Source organism: Tyto alba, unplaced genomic scaffold (genome assembly GCF_018691265.1).
Source record: "Tyto alba isolate M040663 unplaced genomic scaffold, T.alba_DEE_v4.0 Super-Scaffold_1, whole genome shotgun sequence".
NCBI classification, from domain to species: Eukaryota; Metazoa; Chordata; class Aves; order Strigiformes; family Tytonidae; genus Tyto; species Tyto alba.
This window is the reverse complement of record NW_024881261.1, coordinates 38,339,927-38,353,792: the sequence shown is the minus strand read 5'-3', so window position 1 is coordinate 38,353,792 and position 13,866 is coordinate 38,339,927. Positions and strand designations below refer to the sequence as shown.

Here is a 13,866-nt window from a genome sequence, read left to right as displayed (position 1 = left end):
TTGGGTTTATTCCAAAAAGGGAACTGGTGGAGCAAAAACGTAAGTAGTCTTTGCAGAGGAGTGCCTCAGCCAGTAAGAGGCAGTCCTTCTGTACCCAGAGTAACATCAAGTCAGTCCAAGCATTGAAGACAAAAAGTAGTTCCTTCTCTTGGATTATGCTGAACTAGCTTTAGCATTGAATCCTTTATGAGGCATTTAGGGAGTTTAAGAGTATTGCCCAGAAGTGCCAAATAAGTTTCACAGATACTCTTGCGTTCAGAAGTTCAGGCCCAAAGACAAAAACCATCGGTTTGATAAACTGCTACAAATACCTGTGGCAAATTAACACTGGCCAGGTTTCATCTGTAAAAAATACCGAAGCATAGGACATTCAACCTGGCATGCTTCTTCACTTTCCATCAGTTCACTACCAAGTGCGATTAGTAGAGTAAAAATCAATCCTTTTGCTCTTCCCACAAACGTCTTCTCATGAAGCCCTGGAAAAAGATCTTCCATTTGATTAATGGTGGATGCCTGACATTTTTCCCCTAGATATGCTATCTGCCTTAAGGATTGCAACTGTGCAACTCTGACTTCTGTTCCCTTGCAAATTATTATCATATGAAAGCAACAGAAGACAATGAAAAAAATTCCAACAAAAACATATGAATATTTTAAAGCTATTGAAGAGCATTGTTTCATTGTGCTACCAGACCACAGAACAAGGAAACTTATATGCAAACTTAACATCCCTACATGTTAATGTTTAATATCCTTTAGTTAATGATGTATCTTGTACCTGACTATTTCACAGGACAGCCTCCGATCTCCATCCTGAGATAGGAAATGGCGCAATGCTCACCCCTACTGTGTGCCATAGGTGTGTGCCTAGAAAATGCATCTCGGCAGAAGTTAAGCGGAAGTGGAAAGCAGATCTTTATTGACATATTCATGAAGTGCAGTAAGAACACAAACATGCTTGTTTTGAACCCGATGTCTAAATAGCACGTTAAACTCAGTTTTGAAGGCTTCCCAGTTCAGCTTTCCTCAGTTCATCTCATCTGGCCTCTCTGCAAGAGGAGGAGATAGGAAACTGGGGTTGACCCCTTCTGTACAGCATGAAGAACAACCATATTGCACCCTGTAGCATTCTGCATGTGGTTTTGGAAACACGAAGTTGGCAGTATTTCCCAGGCCCCTCAACGCTGTAGAGTTGCAGTTCCATCCTGGCTAGGGAGTGCACTGAAGAGCCATTTTGGTCCAGCTCCTCCGGACGAGACATTTATCATCTGTGGGACTGTCCCTCCAAAGCCCCTGTTGCCAGTCTTGGCAGCAAGCAGGTCTGACTGGAACTCCAGTCCCTGCACTCACCACTTCATCATAAGTCATCTCTGGGAAGATAAGGAGGACACCCCAAGATGAAAAGGTTTTTATTTAACTGATGATTGATAAAGGGAATGATTGTAACAGCGTCTCTTTCTAGCGCTCACTGGCTCAAAGTTATTAATTCCAGCACCTCCTGCGTGGAATTACTGTGCTGCAAAACCAAACAATGTAATTACACTTAAATTCATGAAAGCACGACAGAGGCACCAACAGCTAAACTAAGTTTCAGGAAAGCTAATAACTGAAGTCCATCATTTCATCTGACAGCCAGTGCTGTCCTCAGCGCAAGCGCAGCCATACCCGTCGCTCCTCCAAGCTGAGCGCCCCGACGAAGGGCTGCTCTCCCCGTTGGGTGCCACCGCAGGGCCCGCAGCCAGGCCCTCATCAGCACCAATTAATTCTGTTCCTTCCTGGACCTCCCTCCCCTGTCTTAGGGAAACTCATTGAAACTGGGTTTATGGACGTATGCACTATGCACAAACACACCCTTAATTTATATAATGATTAAGTCAACGCATCAAAGTTAAATCACTAGTTAAAGAACCTTGAAGAAAAACAGACCGAAAATTTTCCTACACATTTGCAATGGTTATCAAGTTATCCACTGCCAATATATGTGATATACCAGGATTATAGCGAAGCATTATGAAAGGAGTTCCCAAACATTTGGTTCCATCTTGGTTTTCAGTTTAAAACTACTGTAATTCTACTAATTCTATATCATCCAGATCACAAGGATTGTTTTAATAGGATCTTAATTGAAATTTTTCAGATTGTTTCAGCTCAAGTGTTTTGCGTTTGTTTTAAAAATCCAGGACATAACATTTACTGTGTTTATAACTCTAAACATCTAAGAATTTTTCCCTCAGAAACTGTTGCAGCTTCATCCAAGTAGTAAGACAAAAGGAAGATCCAACACAAAGCAAATCAGTTTTCAGTAGCCAGTCCCCAAAAGCCAATCTGAGCTACTGGCCCAATTAAAATCTGTAAACCACAGACACATGCATGCTACAAAAGGTTTGCAGTTCACACTTCTTTCCAATATGAACACTGAGGCTTAATTCATATTAAGAGATTGAGAAACCCTGGAAACGAACCACTAGAAAAATGACCATTTTTCTGGTCATTAAGACCATTTAAGAATCAACAGCCCTGGGAAAAGAGATTATCCTGGGAGGGGGGGATTTGGAATGGAAAGTAATGGGAGATCTCTCATAGGTCACTTCCCTAAAGCTTTTCCAAATCCATTAAACTGAGTTTAATATATTGTGATAGATGTTCAGTGGCCTAGAAGGTGGCAATTTACAATTTGGCTCTGAATTATACAAGCTGTCAGAGACATCTTTACAGTTTGTATTTTCATTGACAGTCTTAGCTAGTTAATGAAAATTGAAACATTCTTCTCAGGAAAATTAAATATACACATGAAACAGAGCAAAACAGCCCCTGTGGAAAAACCATGAAGGGGCAGGCATCAAGGTGAGGTCTCCAAAACATATGCTTTCCATCCAAGCAAGGAGCCTGGCTCAGCTCCTACAGAATAGGATACTCTCCGTACTTTCTTTCCAAGAATGTTTTTAATGCTTTTTCACTGCAGTTAATAGACCTGGGAACCTGGGCTTTTCCTTTGATCACGGGCTAATTATCACTTAAAGTTCTTTCAACCTTGAATCCCAGGTTTCTTCTCCTCTAGGGGAACAGTCTGAAGAGGACGGAGAGCCCCCGTCTGCTACCACACATCTGCAGCCTCTGCTAATGCAAGTTGGGTAAAAGCCCCCTCGATTTCCCAGATACATATGCCTCCTTCCAAAATCTTCACCCCCTGCCTTGGTGTCAGATGGTGAGAAAAGAGCCGAAAACCCTCCCCCTACAACTGCCCAGGCAGCTGCAAAGCAAGCTAGTTGTTACAGAAGAGCCACAGCACTAGAGACAAGTTATGGTTTTACTTAGTCATGCTCTCTGCATTACACAGACTTCACACGTGCAAGTGAGAACAGGCTAAACACACCAGAGGATTTTTCAAGACCTTTGCCAGGACCAGTCAGCCAGTTTGGGTTATTCCTTAATGAGAAAAACTGAAGTCGTATACACTAAGGCCTCTGCCCACTTTAAGATGCCATCATCTTAAAGAAGGTCCAAGTTGCTGTCTGACTGTTGCTGTAGTCTTATTTTGGCTGTATTGAGTGAACAAACGATGGAAGAGAACAAGTTTCCACAGCTGACATAACAATCAGACTCTTCCTTGCTTTCAAAGCTCGTGAAATGTGCTGGGTTTACAGTTCTGCAGTCTTGTACTTCCACTGAGGCACAGCTTGCAATCATCTCCAAAATATCTACCAACAAACTTAAAAGATCCAGATGTAAAGGAAGAGTGATTCAGGGTTAGGACTCCGTTAAAATCAGTTTCTTTCATCCCTGCCTGCTTATGCTACTTCACTGATGGGTGAGGTGGATCAAAATAACTTGCAAGTGAACCACAATCAGCTGTCAGAGCTGCTAGTCATGATTATTTCCAACTGTATCTGCTAAAAGTTTGCATGTTCACAAATATTTTCATGAGATACTGAAAGCAGATTTCTCTTTTCACAGTATTTTTTTGTTGTGTTTTTAGTATAGAGAAAGCTTTTTACAAAAACAAGACAAAAAGCAGCAAGGCATTACTAGTTAAGAGTTCAGGTACCAGGCCCAAACACTTCCAACCAAACAGTTAATATTTGCAGAGACCAAGTCCCCTGATAGCACTTGAACTGATTCAGATAGCACACAAAGTTTCAGCTTTCTCAGCACAGCAGTGAAAACACATTAGCCATTGAGAAAGCATTAAGAGAAGTACTAAAATAGCTGGCTGTAAGCAGTATAAAGTGGCTGCCCAGCTGAATACTAGGCAATTCCATAAAAGAATCCTAGAGAAAAAAAAAAAAGTCAGTGGGAGAACAAACCACTGTTTTTAGACACAAACCCCAATAATACTTCTATCAAGTCCAGATTAAATATCAAAGATCGTTAATTTCTGAGGGAAAGTAATGATGGAAACCAAAACCAGGCACAGAGCGTGGCTTGAAAACCACTAGCTATCAAGACAAGGAACACAGGTCATGGCTTTGCTACAATGCTGCAAACTAACTGCTACACCAACTGCAAACAGTATTATTTCAGGAATATTCAAAACACAGCAAATCCACTCAGAGTACATCTCACAGGGATGACAAGAAGAAATGGTCTGTCCACAGACAAGCGTGATTTCTGTGGGGGCATTCAGAATAACCCTATGCTAGTATCAATAAGGAGGTTGTAAAGCAAACAAAAACCCTTCTACCTTTCCCTCTCCCAGAACTGGCACAGTGTGTTTCAATTTAAAAAGGCAAAAGAGTCATCTCAACATTTCACTCCTGTAATTCAGAACCTAACTATTACCTTGGGGGGGGGGGGGGTGGGGTGGAATCATGGGAAAGAATTAAGACCAAATTAAACCTGTGAGAGTTTGAATAGAGTCTGTGAAATCACACATGGTTGTGGCTGGTGGGGGACTGGCCTGGCACACCCTTCTCCTCTTTGGACAAATTTCCCCATTAGAAACCAAGGAAAACTCATTCCAAAGTGTCTACAGGTACGAGCAACAAAATTTAGGTTCATCAGATATTTTGGTGGCACTGAGAAATTCTTAGCACGCAACAGCTAAGAAGTTATTTATGAAGTTCAGCTGCATTAGCAAGACCAAGAAAACACTGGCCTGTTCCAGCCTTCCTGAATGAGACCGCCACAAACCCCTACTTACACCAGGAGGCTGCTACCATCATGTACTTAACAAAACATAGTATTTCAGTATTTTAATTAATAACCATAACAAAGAGATCTAGTAACAGTTTCACAGGCTGGAAGGTAGTCTGTCAGTGATCATTGGTCTGGAAATATTTGTAAGTGAAACCTGTTCTATTTCTCATGGTAGGTGCAATGTTATGAATATATACAATATATTTAACAAGACAGAAGCAAGTTTGACAGACCAACACTACGCAGTAACAAGCCTGATCAGTAATAACTGTTGTTCTCCTTGCCTTCTTCCTTGCCTGATATAAAAAGGGAAGATGGATTTAAATTTAGAGCATTAAATTTAATGAGTTTGATACCCTGACTCTTTGGATTACCAAAGGTTTGCAAAAACCTCTACCCTCCAGACCACTGAAAAAAAAATCAGAAAAGCATCATCTCCAAGACCACTGAACAACGACCACCCTTTCAGTTTTGGATAAACCTGTTGACAAGTTTGTAGAAAAGCACGGTTGAGAGGACTACTTCCGGGAGAGGGAGTTTTCCCACACACATATATTATTCTTAACTCAGCTAATTTGAAAGTCCCCTTTTGGAATTCTGCGTCTTCCAGACATAAAGTCTTGCCTAAGGAATAAAGAAAGATTAAATACCTGGTTTCCCAAAGGAGCAAGACCTCTGGGAAAGCATTCTGTACAAATCACCCCTCTTACTGAAGTATCAGATCTGTATGTAATTTCCAGGGACAGAGGCAGCTTCTATGATGTTTAAACCATCTGAACACCCTGTCCCGAGAATCACAGCAGGAAGTTAGAGCACTCCTCATCCCTGCTGGCTGAAAGCCACCACCATGCAAAGCCAACTCAACTTGATGCGGTGGTGCTATTACTTCACTGATCTGCATTACAGATGTCATCGGCATCCCAGTCCCTCACCGCGTACCAGGAAGTTGGTATGAGCTGCCGGAGCTCCTGGGGACATTTCTTTCACAGCCACTTCCGCGCTGCCAAGTCACACACCAGCCCCTGTGACTTTGCCTTGCGGCCTTTTGGGTACTGGGAGATTTACAGGGAGGCGCTGTACGACTGGCCCTACTACCCCTGCATTTAAAGTAAATCAACGGGAGAATCAACACCTCTGACACCTGCTAGTTTAGGCCATGGCTTATTTCTGGGTAAGAAAAATACCTACTTACAGACTTTATATAAAAGGAAGTTAGAAAGATAAACAGAAAGAAAGCCTGCATAGCCCAAAATAGATTTCAGTAAGCTTTCCCAAACCATTTTCAGTCCAGCAAGAGGCTTAAAATGCTCATTCTGATCTGGCTGGACGTAACACACAAGTGTCAGGTTCACCTTAATGGGGTGACATGAACTTCCTTTTATGCCCCACACCTTCCTAGAACTGTATTTAAATGCAATCTCTTTCCCTGCTTCCCCACTCCCCCCACAAGCCAGGATTTCTTTGATTCTCAACGTAATTAGGAGATAATTTTAACTCTGTCACTAGATTGATTGCACTGGTACTTAACTGTGCTATTAAGCAAATCATTATCTTTTCCATCTGACAGAGCAATGCTCAATTTTAGGGGGGGAACACGGGATGGACGACTCCAGAGAAACAACCACCACTGATCCTTAGATTGCACAGCCATACGACTACAGCTGTTAAAGCATTGCTTGGGGAACCATATACATGTTATTGTTAACAACAGAGGCGAGGACAGGCAGCCATAACTTTAGTCCAACCTGCCTGGCATCCCAAAGTCACCTGCGAAGGACAACACAGGAGCTAGATACTGGAACCACCACTGTGTAACCTCAGCAGCATTACTGTACATATGAGTTATAACAGCCAAGTAGAAGACTATCAGTTTTCTGTACTTGAGCACCAACTGCAGAAAGACCCTTCCCTACTTCGTTTTTACAACCCTGAGGTCTGAGACTTCCTGTGACATGGTCTAACAAAGGGTATTAGAAGAGCCCATCAGCTCCAGCTGTCAAATGTTGCTTTATGTGTTTATCACATTAGGAGAAAATATAGCATGCTCAGTTATTCACTGCTACTTGAGAAAGGCTCCTGTGCCTCACATCTATTTGGAAGCACACTAATTCAAATCAGCACGAAGTTAGACAGTACAGTGTCTGATGAGAAGCTTATTTCAAAAATTGCATGACAGCAGGCTGAGTTTTACGAAAGGAGTGTTCTTCTACCTGGTAATTTCTTCAAGGATCCTAAATTAAATAGTTAAGTAAACATTAAAGAATCATTTAACAAGTCATTGTGCACAAATTGATTGTCAGAGCATCAAGGAGTCATAAACAGGCAAGTGCAAAACAGCTGTTTACTCCTTCTAGGAAAACCTTCTGTCCAGAATATAAATTTGCACAGAGGAACCATTTTGCAAGTCTGTGACACCAAGGCCTTCTGCAACAGCAGCCACAGCTACTGACTTTGGCAACCACCTGCTGCTTAGCAGCTGCTCCAGCAACACCTTCCCTCCACATCTTGTCTCTGAACCACCAAGTCTTCCTTATTGTTAGTGTGAAAATGAAAGGCAGTTACAAAGTCCGGATTTCGAAGCAGTGGCTTTATAACCACACCAGCAGGAATTTTGCAGTCTGGCCCATGACCAAAAGGCACCTGAAAAATAGCGTTATTTCAGACCTGTATCTTTTTTCAATCAGACCCTGTTTGCTCAGCTGAGTTTCCTCAAAATTCACGTCTATTTTGTTCTACATAATGTTTTACCTAGTTATTTGGTTTGATTCTCACTAAATAAGTTTCAACCTAAGTCTAATGCTATACAGAAAGAGCAGACAAGCTGACAGTGGAAACTGAAGCTATGTAAACACATACACCTGACCGTGTACACCTGCACAGCATCCCTGCAACAGCAGGCCTGGCCAGCTTTCTGTCTTTACCAACTGCCAGAGTAACACAAATTTTATTTTTAAAGGTGAACCATGTGAAGAGCTGGAAACATCAGTTCACTCAAGCAGCCAAGTGTCCCTGATTAGCTGCCTTGTGTCCAGTAGCTGACTTTGTCTGTTCCTCAGGAACAGTAACAAAAAGCAAAGAGCTCGTTTGTAGTAAAGGTTGAGATAATAATGGAGGCTTTAAACTAGCATCAGTGTTTGCTCTTCACAGAAGGTACATTTCACAACAGCCAGTTGGGTGACTGACACCTTTTAGTATATGCTACAGCACCTGGGAACAAGAAGAGTCTGATACAGAGACCAAGCAAGATATTCCACATGCCTTAAAAAGAATCTCACACGATAGAAATCACTAAGGTATTAATACAATGAATGTTTCTTACACTATTTTGCCAACCTGCAAGAAAAAAAAGCCTCCAAGGTCTCTTGCAAGCCAACCCTGGGAATCCTTTTTCTTCCCCCTTTTTGCCACAATAGCCGAGTTTACAGTCCCAGGACATGGAGAAGCAGCTGACCTGGCACAGCTGGAGAACCAAATCAAGTTCCAGATAGGCTTTTAAAGGTCATTTTTACTGACCTGACCTTAAAATCTGACATAGACTGACAGCGCTTTGCTGATCACTGCAGCAGCTATTTGCTTTAATCTGTCAGCCAAGTACAGTTACCGGTGCTTCCCAGGGCAGGGGGTTAGAGCGTCTCTGTAGAAGTCACTGTGGCCATCTTAGAAGTGACTGCTACAGCCATGGAACAAACTGCATGAAGAGGAGAAAGCAGACAAAGTCAACTGACTTATTTTAAAACTGCTTCCGACAGCACGTATGATTTGTGTAGGTACAACAACGTTTTTGCAAGAGCGCGGTAGCATTTCAAGCTTTTTGCCGTCATAATCTCTGCAGCCATCATCTGCTAGCAACTTTAATGGCTATTAACAAAACCAAGATGAATAGCAAATTCATCAACTATCAAAGATGGTACTATTGGGGCAGCTCATGAATATCCACGCTACTAAAACATGAACAATTTTGCAGAACCCTCCACAGGCTGAAAGATCAGAGTTTTTTTTTATTTTTTAATTATCAAAGAAAAATTAGGGGGTTTGGGTAACCCCAAAGCATTATAAACATTAATACACCAAAAGATAAAAATCCAAAGATGAGCAAGAGGACTATTTTACTATGAGTTTGGTTTTCTGAACCAGTACATTTCTACTCACTTTCTTCCCCTTAAGGAGAACATCAATTTACTTCATGTCGCAAGCAACTGTCACGCGGAAGTCATGCACACATACAGGACAAGGTAGATTTTATTCAAACAGTTCATACAGATTTCAAATTGTAACTCTCCAGTATTTTTACAAAAAAAAAAAAAAAAAAACCCACAACTTGCAAACAAGTGGCAAGGGCTTCAGAATAAATTAAATCTTAACAGTCCATGTGGCATACATCCCCGACACACAAGGTGTCTAAAGCTGCAGTCATACTGCAGCTCTGAACAACACACCCACTAGTGACCAAAGTGGGGTGTAGCTAGACTTTCAGATCAGTAACACGTCAGTGTGAAATAAAATAGTGATAAGCACCGATACATGTCTGTTGGGTACAGGCAGCACAGTGGAAGGGCATCAGTTCCTACAAGCACCAACTCTATTGTCACCCTGAACATTTCCATGACCTCCCTCTAGCCAAAACTAGCTGAAAGCAAAGATCTTGACAGCTTTTCCACCGCATCACAAAACCCCATCTGAGTCCTTAAACCCAACAACATGTCCATCTTTGAAAGGCAGTACACGACTGAGTTTTGAACTTGACTAATAAAGCACCAGTATCTGGATTTATTCATAGTATCTCTTCAGAGAAAATCTAAAATACGAGTGATACATGGTTGGGCTATGCCATGTATTAAGCAGCCTCATACATTACGTCAGAAATATTCAATTGCCAAAGATCAACGGCTCAAACAAGATGGGTTGTGAAGCACTTTTTATTACCTTCTTGCAGGACCAGGCACCCCACCAGGTGGATGTGCCTAACAGCCATCGTGCAATGGTTTATATCCCTTTCTCCCAGCCACAAGTTCCCTCCCCTGATTCCTCACTGGATGACTACTACAGGGTCTACAGACTTCCCAAACCTCCTGCTGACACGCCCCTTCATGTATGTGCTCATGTCACATGTTCATGGAAATGGACCTTGGCTCTCTCCAGGGTGGAGAAATTAATATGCATGAGCTCATCCCGCAAGCATACGAAGATGAGAAGTTCAAAAGCTCAGGTTCCCCAAGCCTTTCGGTATCTCCACCCACTTAAAACCAGATCCAAGTACTGGGTCATCACAGTTGACAAAAAGACCACTTCTACCCATAGGCTAGGGACTTCAACACTTGTGAATCGCTCTCCTTAATCACTCCAGTTATTCTCATCAGGCTTGTTATGCAAAACCAACATTCTTTTCCTTTACAATTCCCCCGTTTTTATTTATACTCTCGTTGCTTTTCACATATTCTCAGAGTATTGCTCCATGAGTATTTTCTAGTGTTGCCAACATGATTTCACATCTTTTCTCTGATGACAGGTCATCTCTTGCGTCCTTATCTTCCTGTTTTTCTAGTAAGAGCATCTTGTCAAAATAGGGGGGTGGTCCCAGAGGCATCTGTTTTGACAAGGCAGTTTCAGTAAGGCATTGGACCAATCCTCATATGCAAGGGATTATGCAGCATCCCACTGCTATTAAGACACCTGCTACTACAATCAAAGAAGTGAGGACAGACACAGCCATTCCCTTCCATTTCCCAAACCAGGAATCCAACCACGCAGCCAGTGAACTGTCTATTCATGAATTCTCTGCTAGTTCATCCGCCAAGGTAGTAATTCTCTGTAATGCCTTAGTGATAGTCCCATCAGGGGCTGCGTTAGTGGGAATAAAAGTACAGCATTTATTCCCCAGCATTACACATACACATCCTTTCTCAGCTAATATTGTATCTAGAGCTATTCTATTTTCCCAGGCCATTCTACTTGTAGCATCTAGCTGCTGGGCAATCCCCTTTATTGCATCTCTGCTGTAATTTATAAACCTCTGTTGATTATAATAAATATAATTTATCCACTCTACATTCTTATTTATAGTTACCCACCAAAATAAAAAGGACTCAAACCCTGCTGATACTTGATTCCTTGCCTTATGCTCATCTGGGACTCCCCGAGGAACTCCAGTAGAGTTAATGTGTCAAATGATACTCCTAGGTTCCTCTTTGCTTGTCTGTCTGAAGGTTCTGATCTTTTTTCAAATGCCAGGGTGAATGGGATGGCCAATTGAACAATTTCACATGTTCCCTGCCAATCTGCTGGTAGGATGAGTCGCAGGATTCTTCCTCCACAATACCACCACAGATCTGCTCCGGGGATACTTAATGCTGAGTAATTTCCTGCACTTTCGTTAGTCACATTCAAGGTTTTTGTGCGTAAGTTGAATTCTCCTACAAATCTGGTAGCCTTATTACCCTGTCGTGAGAGACGAGCTGTATGGTTACCGGAGGCAGTGGAGAAAGCAGACGGGACCTTGATATCCTTGTCCTGTATGGCAGGAACTAGTAATGCTAAAGACTTACCAGTTTCATTCCCCCAGGCAGCCTTCTCCTGGTAGAGGGCAATCGTGCACCACATGCCTCATGGATCCTGAGTCCAACCCAAAGAGAAGGGAACAACTTGTGCCGTGGGTCTTCCTGGTGCACAGGCATAGCAATTGCTATGATTTCAACTCTGTACCGTATATTTGACCCATTATACCCAGGCATTTGTATCCCCATATCCTGTCTCTATTTCAGAAGTTTAAGAGCGTTTACTTCCACAACTGCCATGATCTTAGGACCATTAGGGGGACTCAATTTTCCTTCTTCAGGGGACTGAGCGGGCTGCTTTTTCTCCTTACTAATCGTAGGTTGTGATGTCCATACCACTATTCTAAATCGCGCTACGGGGTCTTTCCCTGTTACATCTGCTTCAAGGCCATGAACACAATCTACAAGGTTATCAACCTTTTTGATGGTTATTACTATATAATTACATTGTAAAGATGAGCAGGTGGGACCGGGGACCCCTTTAGATATGCTTGTTTGATCCTTCAATGCCTTTGCTGTATTGGATGGGGGGAGGTGTATAGGTCCATCCCTGGTAGGTGGTAGTCCACCATACATTATCCCACCCAGGACATGGCAGCCTCCTATAAATGTGTCTCAGGGCATAGATATTTACTTTCACTACTTAACTGTCTTTGGGTCTCAACACTTCCAACAGTTCAACACCTGACAGGCATCAAATCGGATAGTCTGGGGTCTTTGTCCTAGTTACATTTATCCAAAGCTTAACAGGATACCCAGGTCCTCCCTTTCTCTTATCATCTGTTGTTAGCAATTTCGCAATGGCTAGTGCCAGGATTCCCCTGCTTTATGACTTATTAGAATCCATAAATTCTCATAAGGCTCATAACGTTATTATTTTGATTACACTGATTACAACAAATATGACAATGCTTATCACATTTACTATCAGCCATCTGGTCTGGGGCCATCCTTTCTTATACTTAAAAGTTGATAGTTATAATACTATCATAATATATATAACATATAATACTAAACAAGATTGTAACAGTACTAATGTTTGAGTGATCAAACCCATAAAGACTATCAAAATTATTATAATAACAAATTGCTTTACCCATGAAAGGGTTGGCAATCAGCTAGTCAACCAGGACCAGTCTGTATTAAATCCTTTTACTATATGATTTCTTGCCCAAAGTCCGATCTGGTTAAATAGCTGGTCCCCTGCCCCCCTTCTTTTATATAAAACAGTTGAATTTATCACCCACAAATATCCTTCCATGATTCTGTTTTTCTTACAAACTTCAAAGCGAGTGGTCATTTTTCCACCATCCATGGAGCAGAGGCTCTTTTAGCCTGAGAGCAGTGTATCCAAAGTCCCTTCTCTGCTACCTTCAGTGCTGTATAGGTGGCTAATAATACCTGGAAGGGTCCCTGCCACTGAGTCATCAGTGGCTTATCTTCCCATGTTTAATGTAAACTCGTGTTTAATTCCAATTAATTCCAATTTCCATGTTAAATTCCAGCTCAGTCCCCTGGTTGGAATGGGTGAGTTGGAGTGGCCAACCCACTTTGGTGATGCAAACTGGTTGTGAAGCCGCTGGAGGGTCTTCCCCAGAGCCAACGGGTATTGTCAGAGATCCTGGCTTCACTGCAAAGAAAAGCCTCCAGGAACTGATACATTAATTCATACAGGCTTACATGATTTTTCCAGGCAGTATTCTTGTGCTTAATAATGCTATTGGTAGTACTTGTAACCAGCTTTCCTGGCATATTATACTCAGTTGTAGTTTGAGAGTTTTGGTTCATACGTTCTGCTCTTCCGCTGGCCTGAGGCCTGTATGGGGTATGTAGGTCCCATGCTTTCCTGCTTTCTGAACCACTTCTGCAATAAAACAGGGACCTCTATCTGAAGATATGCTTGCTGGCATACCAAATCAGGGTATTTGATTCAGCAGCTGTTTCACTACCTCACAAACCATATTAGTGTGACAGGGGTAGGCTTCCAACTATCCACTAAATGCATCCACTAAGACCAAGAGATCTCTGTATCTCCCTGTTCTTGGTAATTCAGTAAAACCTATCTGCTAATATTCTCCTGGAACCAATCCACTCCTAGTTATTCCCAAAACTACCCTATTGCCCGTATTAGGATTATTTACCTTATAAGTTTCACATTTTTCAACAACAGATTTTACAA

At 42.0% G+C, this 13,866-nt stretch overlaps 1 protein-coding gene across 3 annotated transcripts in view; it reads right to left on the bottom strand.

The window, feature by feature from the left end:
- Positions 1-13,866, bottom strand: part of MCU (mitochondrial calcium uniporter) — a 101,899-nt gene that overhangs the window by 22,588 nt on the left and 65,445 nt on the right. The window lies entirely within an intron of this gene.